The following is a 12,307-nucleotide window of genomic DNA, read 5'->3' on the forward strand; positions in this document are numbered from 1 at the left end:
CCCAGTTTCTGAGGAGAAATTGAAGCTGACTGTAGAAATTTGCTTTAAGTAACAAGAAACCCAATGTTAATCCCCAAGACAATGGGGAAAATGTCTCCGGGTCATGTCAGAGGTCTTTATGGCATATCATCCTGTCACAGACCTGGAGACCTAGGAGGAAAGAGTGGTTTTGTGGGCTGGGCCCTGGGTCCCTGTGCTGTTTGCAGCATAGAGATTTGGTGTCCTGTGTCCCAGCTGTTCCATCCATGGCCAAAAGAGGCCAATGTAGAGCTCAGGCAATGATTTCTGAGGTTGCAAGTCCCAGGCCTCGGCAGCTTCCATGTGGTGTTGAGCCTGCCAGTGCACAGAAGTCAAGAATTGGGGTTTGGGAACCTTCACCTGGATTTCACAGGATGTATGGAAATGCCTGGATGTCCAGGCAAAAGTTTGCTACAGGGGTGGGGCTGTCATGGAGAATATCTGCTAGGGTAGTGCAGATGGGAAATGTGGGGTCAAAGCCCCCACACAGAGTCCCTACCAGGGGACTGTCTAGTGGAGCTGTGAGAAGAGGGCCACTGTCCTCCAGACCCCAGAATGGTAGATCCACTGACAGCTTGCACCATGCACCTGGAAAAGCTGCAGACACCCAATACCAGCCCATGAAAGCAGCAGGGAGGGAGGCTGGACCCTGCAAAGCCACAGGGGCAGAACTGCCCAGACCCTGGGAACCCACCTCTTGCTTCAATGTGATCTGGATGTGAGACATGGAGTCAAAGGAGATCATGTTGGAACTTTAAGATTAGACTACTCTGCTAGATTTTGTACTTGCATGGGGTCTATAGCCCCTTTGTTTTGGTCAGTTTCTCCCATTTGCAATGACTGTATTTACCCAATGCCTGTATCACCGTTGTATTTAGGAAGTAACTAACTTACTTTTGATTTTACAGGCTCATAGGCAGAAGGAACTTGCCTTGTCTCAGATGAGACTCTGGACTGTGGACTTTTGAGTTAATGCTGAAATGAGTTAAGACTTTGGGGGACTCTTGGGAAGGCATGATTGGTTTTGAAATGTAAGGCCATGAGATTTGATAGGGACCAGGGGCAGAATGATATGGTTTGGCTGTGTCCCCATCCAAATCTCATCTTGAATTCCCACGTGTTGTGGGAGGGACCCAGTGGGAGGTAATTTAATCACAGGGGCAGATTTTTCCTACGCTGTTCTCATGATAGTGAGTAAGTCTTTTGGTTCTGATGGTTTTAAAGAGGAGTTTCCCTGCACAAGCTCTATTTTCTTGCTGCCATCCATGTCAGATGTATCTTGCTCTCCTTGCCTTCTGCCGTGATTATGAAGCCTCCCCAGCCTCGTGTAACTGTAAGTCCATTAAACCTCTTCCTTTTGTAAATTGCCTCATCTCAGGTATGTCTTTATCAGTAGTGTGAAAGCAGATTAATACAAATGACATGTGTATATAAATAGTCTGATTCATGCCTACCATATGAACTTGATTTTCTCCAGTTGGCCGCATCTACTCTAATTTCCACCCATTTAAACTATTCCCTTGAAGGAACTATTATGAATTCCTAGTCATTGTTTTGGTATCAGCTAATTAAACAAGAAAGAAGATAAAGAAATATGTGAAGATTTGTGGGAATATACTGAATTTACTCTGGGGAAAAATTAGGCTGATTTCTTTCTATATCATACAAATATAAAGTCTGTCGTTAAATAATTTGTCCTGATTTAAGCATATTATGGTAGACTAAAGATGTAGGTTTGGAAATTTACCATTATAAATTACATAAATTATAGAAGAGTATGAGATAACTCAAGACAATTACTTTGAATGACTAAAGAAGAGATTCATAAGAAAAGGAATATGCTATGCCTGGCAAATGGAAGGAGAAATACTGTAAATTTCATATACACAATATGCAGTATTCCATTGTGTATACTCAGAGAACCTTCAGAGAGCCAAGTCAAGAATGGAGAATGTTTCAAGGAAAAAAATGATAAAAAATTGTAAAATATGATAAATATCAGACAGGTTAAGAAATGCAAAGAAAATATTGGATTAACAATTTAGAGTTAGTAAGTGCTCCTTGACTGAACTGTTACGGGGTTAACATTTGGAGGCTTGCTTTGGTATGTAAATGTAAAAATAATGTAACAGTGAGAGCTAATATGAGTAGATCTCTAAAAAGCTTATTGATGGCCTGGCGCGGTGGCTCACACCTGTAATCCCAGCACTTTGGGAGGCTGAGGTGGGGACGGAGGGCGGATCATGAGGTCAGGAGAACCGGGGAGGTGGAACTTGCAGTGAGCTGAGATCGCGCCACTGCACTCCAACCTGGGCGACAGAGAGAGATTCCGTCTTTAAAAAAAAAAAAAAAAAACTTAGTGGTAAGAGAAAGAATAATAATAACATGGTAGCTATGAGGGTGCATATTTCATTACTTCTTTTTTTAATCTACATATATTTCTTTCAGAAGTAGTTTTATTTATCCATCTTTTAAAAAAATGTATCTATCTTTTTAAAAAAGATTATTGGGTATTAGTAGTAATTTGAGTCTGAGTTAAAACAAGAACCTCCAGAAATTGAGAATTTAGAAATGAAATGTGCTAATAGATACTTGGGGCTCTTTAAAGTTAGGAAAGAACCAACAACAAAAAGCATGGGAATAGATTGGGTGAAAAATGAAGGAATCCTTCCTTCAAGGTGAAAAAACAGGGAGAGATGGTCATATATCATTTGTTAATTACTATGTTATTTCCTTTCAACTTTGCTATCAGAATAATTTCTCCAATAACTGTAGCAATTAATCTTTAATCAGTGTGTGTTTCTTTATCTCCTATGTACACGCTTCATTCTTCCATGCCAGTGTATTAGCAAACTCATTAATTTTAAAGTATGTCTTAGAAAAAAGAGCTTTTTACAAACCTTTGCCAGTCTCCTTGTTAAAAGTGTGCGTGTGTGTGTGTGTGTGTGCGCGCCTGCCTAAATGAGATGGTGGACAGAGTGGAAGCCCAAGAGCATTATTTTTTTTTTTTTTACCCTGAAACCAGGATACACATGAATTCCACTAGAGTTTTGAAAGATACTAATGTCCTGTTAATTTCAGCAATTTGTTTAAGTACCAGAGAAATCTGTGGAATGCTTAAAATAACTATATAATAAGAAGGGACTATGAAGCTTCTTCATAGGAGAAGAGGAAAATAAATGAACCCCATATAGAAAAATAAATTCAATATGATAAATAAGAGTTCTTTAAAAAATACTTTATTGAGGTGTTATTGACATGTAAAAAGCTCTACATATTTAACACATACAACTTTATGAGTTTGGAGATAAGTAATAACCCAGGAAACCATCACCACCTTCAAGGCCATAGATGAATCTGTCAACTCTCAAAGTTTTCTCCTGCCCCCTTTATAATTACTATCATTATATTTGTTCATGTGTGGTAGGAATACTTAACCAAAATCAATTTTCTTAGCAAATTTTAATTGTATGATCAGTATTGTTAGCTATAGGCACTATACTGTACAGTAGATCTGCAGTCCTATGTTCATTGCAGCATTATTAATAATAGTCAAGATATGGAAATAATCTTAATGCCCACTAGCAGATAAATGAATGAAGAAAACATGGTATGTATATGTGTGTGTGCACAGACACATACCACATTTATAAATACATTCACATTCAACTGAATATTATTCAGCCTTAAAAACTGAGGAAAACCTGCCATTTGCAACAATACGAATGAACCTGGAGGACTTTACGCTAACTGAAATAAGCCAGACACAGAAAGACAAATACTGTGTGATCTCACTTAATATGCAATCTTATAATGTTGAACTCATAGAAGCAGAGGGTAGAATGGTGTTTGCCAGGGGTTGAGGGAAAAGGGAAATGGCAAGATAATAGTAAAATTGTACAAAGTTTCAGGTATTCAAAACAAATAAACTCTAAAGATCTGTGATATAGCAAATAAAATTTCTTAAATTTCTATTGACTCTTCTATAAAAATCATAGTGTCCATTCAGCTGTCACCATTATAATAGAATAATACACAGTATCACCATGTGAATTAGTGAATGTTGTAAACGGAGATTTGTATGTAATTTTTATGATGGATAACAAAATGTATTTTGGATAAGCTATAGACCTAATTGATTATTTTAAATTTCAAATTTTATTCTTCATGAAATGAAGTTAAAAAGACTATTACTTTTTTTAATCAGCTCAGTATTACATAAACAAACCATAATGATTTATAGTCTTTAGCTCCTTAAGTGTTACTGTTCATACATTTCATTGCAGAAACTTTCATGTGTTTGATTACAGGATCCTATTTCAGACTCTACTCAGGGTGTTACATGATGCTTATATTACATTTTCCAAATCTAAAAAAACTGCTGATTTTCAAACTCCCTTGCTGTTTGTGTGAGTTATTTACTGCTGTTACAAACTACCCCCCAATTCTGTGTCTTGTAAACACATTTATGAGCTTGCAGTCTGTGGGTCAGCAATTTTGATTGGACTCAGATGGACAGGTTTATTTGCTACATCTGGGCTTACTCATGTAGCTTTAGTCACGTGATGACTAGACTGAGGCTAGATGGCCTAGGATGGTCTCATGTCTTCTGGTTGTCTGGCTGTCACTTGGTTTTCTAGCAATGCTTCCTCCACAAACTGGAGTTTGTTCACTTGGTGTCTGTATTCTAAGAGGGCAAGAGCAGAAACTATAAGGCCTCTCAATCTTAGGTTTGAAAGTTACTCAGCATCACTTTTACCACATTTTACTGACGAAAGCAAATCACAGATTATTATAACTGAAGAAGCAGAGAAATGAGTGTTATTTCTCATGAGTGGAGCTGCAAATATTTGTGGCTACTTCGCATCTACCACAGTGGTCTTACTCATACACGATTATGGATCCACATTATCAGCAGAGAGCAAATGTCAAAACCATCATGGACAATGTTCCTATTACTACTTGAATAATTTTGAGAACTAGTTTTGATTCTCTTAATATAATTAGTTGTTGAAGATATGAATAAAAACCAGAGAGTGAGGTATCAAATTGTTTACTTAATCTAGGGAGAGTATTATTACAAATCCCTGGCAATCACCAGAAGAGTAGAGTGAAAGCCGATAGCGTGATGGTGATATAACATGGTGTGAATAGGGCATTTAATGGGAGTAGCTTGTATCTTGTTAAATCTGCCCCATGATTTATGAGCTGCATGTGAATGAGCATGCCCAGGGGCTACCTGCTGGGGAAAAGAGTGTGTCAAGGAAAATAATAACTGTCAGTTAAGTCAAAGAGATATAAATAGATAAAATATCTGTGAAGACAGTGAGGACTATATTTGTCCATTATTTAAAATGGAGCAGAGCACACAATGGAAGAAGCTCAACAAATTTTCAGTGTAGCAAAGAAAAGGTGAGTCTAAGGGACTCTAAGTTCAGGTATCTGAAAGAAGTCACATGTGATTGAAAATGTTTGATACTACCATTTTATTGAAAATTTGGAAAAAAAATCATTTTTTGCTGGCAGAATGGTATGCCTCTAGCAGTTGATTATGATTCAGGAAAAGAACATGAAGACTTTGGAAACAGTTTTTGTTTGAACAATAAAGGGCAGGCAAGATACCATTGTATGTGTTTCTCAAGAAATCAATTAATGAACTGGAAACTTAGAACTAACAACACATGAAGAGGAACAATAAATATTAACCTACCTTTGTACAAAGACAGGTTGTATTGAATTCTGAGGAAAGAAAACACTGAAGCTATCAAAAGACATAAGTTCAAGAGGAAAGGGTGAGACAGCTGCCATGAAAGGCAAATCAAGGAAGAGTTATACCTCACCTCTACCATTAGGTATATATAGTGAATGTGGAAATTAAATTGACATAATGTAAATCTTATGCCAATCCAAACACCAGGGAGCAATCTTCCTGTTTCCTCTTTCCTTTCACCTCACATAAACTTCACTAGTGAAAAATACTGGGACCACATGTGTTGCTAATGCTCCCTGTAATCCCTGCACTGTGGGAGGCTGAGGCATTGGGTGGATCTCTTGAGCCTAGGAGTTTGAGACCAGCCTGGGCAACATGGTGAAACCCTGCTCTACAAACAAACAGACAAACAAACCAACCCAAATATTAGTCAGGCATGGTGGCATGCCTGTAGTCCCTCTGTACTTGGGAGACTGAGGCAAGAGGATAGCTTGAGCCTGGGAAGTGGAGGTTCCAGTGAGCTGAGATTGCGCCACTGCACTGCAGCCTGGTCGACAGAGTGAGGTCCTGCCCTATTCCCACTATGAGGGAAAAAGGCTTAATCTGTAGAGTTGTTGGGAATAGGAGATAAAGGGTCCTAATGGAGTTTTGTGCTATGACCCCTATATTCTACTTCACCAGGATAACAAATGTCCAGTAAAGGTAAACATGAAACAGTGCTGGCTAGCTACAAGAGATGTAATTTCTGAATTTCATCACAGTGCGAAAGTCTAAGCCTGAACAAGGAGAAGATATTAAGAAAAATTCTCTGACAAACCAACTCCAGGAGAGGAATTTGAGGTCTGTGGTTCACGGAGTATAACCAGAGAAACAAAAATTCTCATAGCCAGCTCAGTTAGATTAGCAAAAAACCCTTGTGCTAAAGAAAGATCTAATGGAAAGATATGCCTGGATCCAAGCAAAAATCTATTTATCTCATTTTCTATTGTCTACACAAGGTGTTGATGTTCAACCAAAATTAGGAGGTATATGAAAAGCCTAGGAAACAAACATATTCCCAAGACACAAATGAATTAGCACTAGACTCAAAATACGACATAAGAATTTAAATTTATTATGCTAAAGGCTCCATTTGAAAAAAGGGTCAACACACAAGATGATATGTGTAGTTTCATCTTAGTGAGAGAAATTATAAGAAATCAAATAGAAATGCTAGCAATCTAAAGCACAGTAACAGAGATAAAAAATGCCTATGACTGGCTCATTCATAAACTCAACACAGATGAGGCAAGGATGTCATTGAACTTAAAAATAGTTCACTAGAAATTAACAAATGTGAAATACAAAGATAAAGAGTAGTATTAAACTAAATATATTTCTTCCACAATTACCTCTGTACTTTGAATTTCTCTGTAGTAAACTGCAACCTAACTCAGTATATACAAACTGCAACATAATTTGAGTATATTCTTTTAACAAGCAGCTGAGTCTCAGCCAATCATCACAGCCAAAATTCAGGCAATTATAGGCTGTCAACTGATCAGACCATGCCCAAATAAGGCAAATGCTGAGCTGGAATCAGTCAAGTTGTTTCTGTATGTCACATCCTTTTTCTGTCTGTAAATATTACCTGCCCACGTCTACATTAGGTATTTCTCCTAATGCTATCCCTCCCCTAGCCCTCCACCCACCTGGGTGTGTGATGTTCTCCTTTCTGTGCCCCTATGGTTTCATTGTGTCTGAACTCTTTTTCTGTCTTCTAGTACAGTTTCTCGTGTGATATAAGTTGTTTATATTTTAATTGTATTACTTCCCCATTTTTCCCCAAAAATATCTTTTAAGGATAGTTTTTCATTTTATTAATATATACTTTCCAATTTCTATTACGACATATCATTGCTTGCTAAGATTATGGTTATCTTGAATGGGGTCAGTTTAGGAATATCTGAAGAAAGGACAGAGGAAGAATAAACTAGGAAAGCCTATAGCTTTGGTTAAACACAGCTGCCCTAATAAATCTCTGTCAAATGTGTACTTATTTTTTTCCACCATCATGTCTCTCCTTAACTGTCTGAATTGATATATTTCGAATTCTCTCTGGGTAATTATCAGGATCCAGGAATTTGGGGCAGCACACAGTAAAATCCCTCATCTCATCAGCTCTTAGTTGTATTATCTGGTGACTTCCCCTTCTTTTCCCTCTTTTACCAACTTGCACATCTGACAGTGTCCTCTCTCAAAGAGGAAAAATTATAGATAATCAGAGTCACACATTGGCCTGATTTATCTTTCAATGAAGATTTTAAATCATATCTCTAGTATATTTTAAAATCACTTATCTAGTTATATTCCATGTTGTGACTCTAGACCTGACAAAAAGGTAAGGCATTACCTATGTTACATCAAGGAGTTCAGTAAATATCTTTATCTTCATGTGTAGTATATTTTATACTATTTGATAAATATGTTTCATAGTCTGTGATTTTCAAATGTATTCATATCCTTGTTCCAAGGAAGGTGTCATGTTGGTGGTTTCTTTTTTGCTTTCATTCTCAATATTTCATCATAAGGAAAAGCGTGAAAATCCTTTTACACTGGAGTAAATAGGAACCACTTTCAGAGAAAAAAGTATACTCATAGGATATTTAATCAGGAAAGATATAATTACCCTGATACACTAAAATGTTTGTATAAATATAGGTAATATAACCCCCCAAAATTAACTGTAAGATAATACTGCTTCGTAAGTGTCAATCAGTTAAGTATTTTGGAATATTTGCCAAGAACGTTTATTTTATGTTAGGAAAGTTAACCACAGCTTGTCTTTTTGTCAGTTTTTTAAACGTTTTTGATTCTTGCCATTCTACCTGTGTGACCATGAGCTGTGTGTTTTGTATACAAAATAATCTAAGTTTTTCTACTGTTACTGAGGATGGGAAAAGGAAGAGGACAATGACTGCATTGAACTAATTCAATAACATGACCAAATCATTAATAAGTCAAGGCATATATTTAAAAGAATATAGAAATGGATCAAACATATTCCAGAGTGGTTGTTTAATTTTAACGAAAAGGCTTTAAAAATTTTTACATAGTTTTATACTCTTTTACTCCTTTTGCCTACATCATCTTATTTAGGTTTTTCCATTCCTCTGTGTAATAAGAAAGAATGGTTTTACTATTCTCTTTTTGTAGAGGGCAAATTTAGAGTCCTTAAATTCACACTGCTAGTAACAAGCTTAAGTTGACATTTCAGATCCCCTGTCTTCAATCTCCTGAAAGTTGCCTCAACATGACCATCTAAATATACACTTGCGGCCGGGCGCGGTGTCTCACGCCTGTAATCCCAGCACTTTGGGAGGCCGAGGGGGGCGGATCATGAGGTCAGGATATCGAGACCATCCTGGCTAACATGGTGAAACCCGTCTCTACTAAAAATACAAAAAATTGGCCGGGCGCGGTGGCTCAAGCCTGTAATCCCAGCACTTTGGGAGGCCGAGACGGGCGGATCACGAGGTCAGGAGATCGAGACCATCCTGGCTAACACGGTGAAACCCCGTCTCTACTAAAAATACAAAAAAACTAGCCGGGCGCGGTTGTGGGCGCCTGTAGTCCCAGCTGCTCGGGAGGCTGAGGCAGGAGAATGGCGTGAACCCGGGAGGCGGAGCTTGCAGTGAGCGGAGATCCGGCCACTGCACTCCAGCCTGGGCGACAGAGTGAGACTCCGTCTCAAAAAAAAAAAACAAAAAAACCCCAAAAAATTAGCCGGGTGTGGTGGCGGGCACCTGTAGTCCCAGCTACTCGGGAGGCTGAGGCAGGAGAATGGTGTGAACCCTGGAGGCGGAGCTTGCAGTGAGTAGAGATAGCGCCACTGCACTCCAGCCTGGGTGACAGAGCAAGACTTCGTCTCAAAATAAATAAATAAAAAATAAATAAATATACACTTGCAATCAGCATTCTAGGAAAATGAATAAAACATCTTCAAGTGCCATAAAAATGCAGATTTTTTTGAACACAATTTATTCTCCTAAATAAGCTAAAATTTCCCTATAATATTATTTGCATCAGTATTTTGTGGCATAATACAACACAGCCTACAAGTGCCCTGGCTTTGACATCAGGCAGGCCTGGAACCAAAATTAGGCTTTCTCATCTGGGACCTATATGTGATTTTGGATAAATCCTTAACCCTGATAAGTCTTAGCTATTATTGGTAAATTGGGATATTAGTATTTATTTCCCATTGACCTTTTCGAGTTTCAGTAATTGTATGTGGGTGACTCAAACATGTAATTGTCTATCCAATATCTAATACAAATTATCTTCCCAAATATCAGAAACTTACCTTGAAAAGGAGTTATAATTAGTGGATTTAGGAGCATGTAACACTATTTCTACTTTATAGTTAAGAAAAAATGAGGTTCAGAAATGTTAAAAGACAAAATTAGAATGTCTGTTCAGATTAGGTTCTCCAAGCAGTACAAATCCAGCAAAAAATATATTATTGCCTTAAATTGAAACTTTATTTCTTTCATAGAGCCAGCAATCAGAAGTAGACAATCTAGAGCTGTAGAGACTAGAAATCAAAAGTCTTCTGTTTTATTGTTCTCCTACCTTTCCTTGTTCCTTCATAATCTAAGACAGCATCAGTCTCTAGTTACATTTACATTCCAGCTAGCAGAGGAAGAAATAACAAAGAATAAAGGACAAGGTATAAAGCAGATTCCTTGAAAGCTGCAACTTAACAGTTTGGCCACAGCTTTATCACGTAGCTACATCAAGCACTGAGACTAAATAATATAATCTCTGTTCCAGGAAGACTGTGTTGTGCTAAGGATTAAGGGTGTTCTTACAAAGAAATAAGGGAAGAGTGAATATCAGGTTATGTAACTATCAGTGCATGCCATGATATGTTTGATGTTCACTTGAGGTTTGTTTGTAAGCGTCTAACTAATTTCCTCTTCTATTAATAATTTTGCACGAGAAGATCCAGATTCTACTATTGACATTATTTCTTTTATATCTTTAACAAATATCTTTCCATCAAGATGTACTCTTACTTTGTTCCCACTGTATATGGGGATTCCAATAACTACTAGTTCCAGTATAGCTCGTCATTAAATTCTCATTGTATTTTGGTCTTCGTTTAAAATCTTCCTCCAATATAGTTCAGTGTTTCTGTTTTATTTAATGAGTAACTGGTTACACCATTACATCAATGACTGTGGTGTATTACTTTACTTTTTGAGGGCTTGTAATAATCTTCTAATACCTGTTATGGAAAGTTTCCTTTCACTATTATTATCCATTATTATTAGATTTTTTTCTATTTTCTTCACAATTTATTTTTTGACAAATTTTAGCCTCAGTGGTTCTAAAAATCTTTCTAGAAAGCATGTCTAAAAATCTTGTTAATTAATATTTCTCATTTATTGTACAAATTTTTAAATTAACATGTTGATAAGGTTGAGTCTATTGAGAAACATTGTATGATTTTAAAACTGTTCAATTATTTCGTAGTCTTAAAGATTTTTCCAAACAGATCTATCATAATTAGACACTTATATGTTGTCCCTTTTGTTGACATTAAAATGAGGACTTTTCTTCCATTTCGTCTATTATATTTCCCAATTGCTTTTATATATAAAAGCTATTGATTTATATATAGTAATTTAGTTCTTCACCACTTTAGTAAATTTTTTCTTTGTAGTTACTCTTTCAGTTTATTCTCTTATATTTTCTGAACACTGTCATGTCATTTATAAAAAAAAGTACTAGCACATCTTCATTCTCAATTTTATACTTCTAATGCATTTATCTTTACTAACTTTATTGTTTGGAATCCTCAAACAAAAGTTAAATGATTATAATGCTGGTGGTCATTTTTACTTTATTTCTGACTTTAAAGGGAGTGCTCTTAAGATTTCTCCATTGAGAACAATGTGGCATTTGGTTTTAGAGAAACATATCTTATAGTACATATTCATGTATTTATTCTTATAAAGATTTAATATACTTTTAAAATTCCAGAATGATTGCATTATTCATCTACAATAGCAATTCCTATCATTCCCTTTTATATTAATATTCCGGAAAATTTATTAATTATCAAATGGCTATTGGGTAAATAATATGACAGGAAAAAAGAGTGGAATCGTGCTGTAGGATGTTTAATATGGACCATGCCAGGAGCGAGCACTACCATTGACCTACTATGAAGCATATGGATCTAATTATGCGAATAATTGAGCTTTTCAGCTGCATTACCTATTAATAAGGCAAGAATTTTGACAATGTGTGAATAAAACCTCAACAACAGTGGTTGAAACAAGAGAGCAGGGTGTTTCTTGCTCAGGCAAAACTCAGATATAGGAATTCAAGGGCATCTTATGGCTCCACAGTTCTCTGGGACTCAAGCCACCTCCAACTTTGCATTCTTTCATCCCTAAAATAGTGCCTTGTGTTTAGGTGTCCGGATTGAATTTCAATTATCACATCAATAATCCAAACCACAACATGGAGGAAGGGAAGAGGAATTGACATGTGCCCTCCATCTTAGGACATGTCCCAGAAACTGTG

This window comes from Macaca nemestrina, chromosome 5 (assembly GCF_043159975.1).
Source record: "Macaca nemestrina isolate mMacNem1 chromosome 5, mMacNem.hap1, whole genome shotgun sequence".
Classification (NCBI taxonomy): domain Eukaryota; kingdom Metazoa; phylum Chordata; class Mammalia; order Primates; family Cercopithecidae; genus Macaca; species Macaca nemestrina.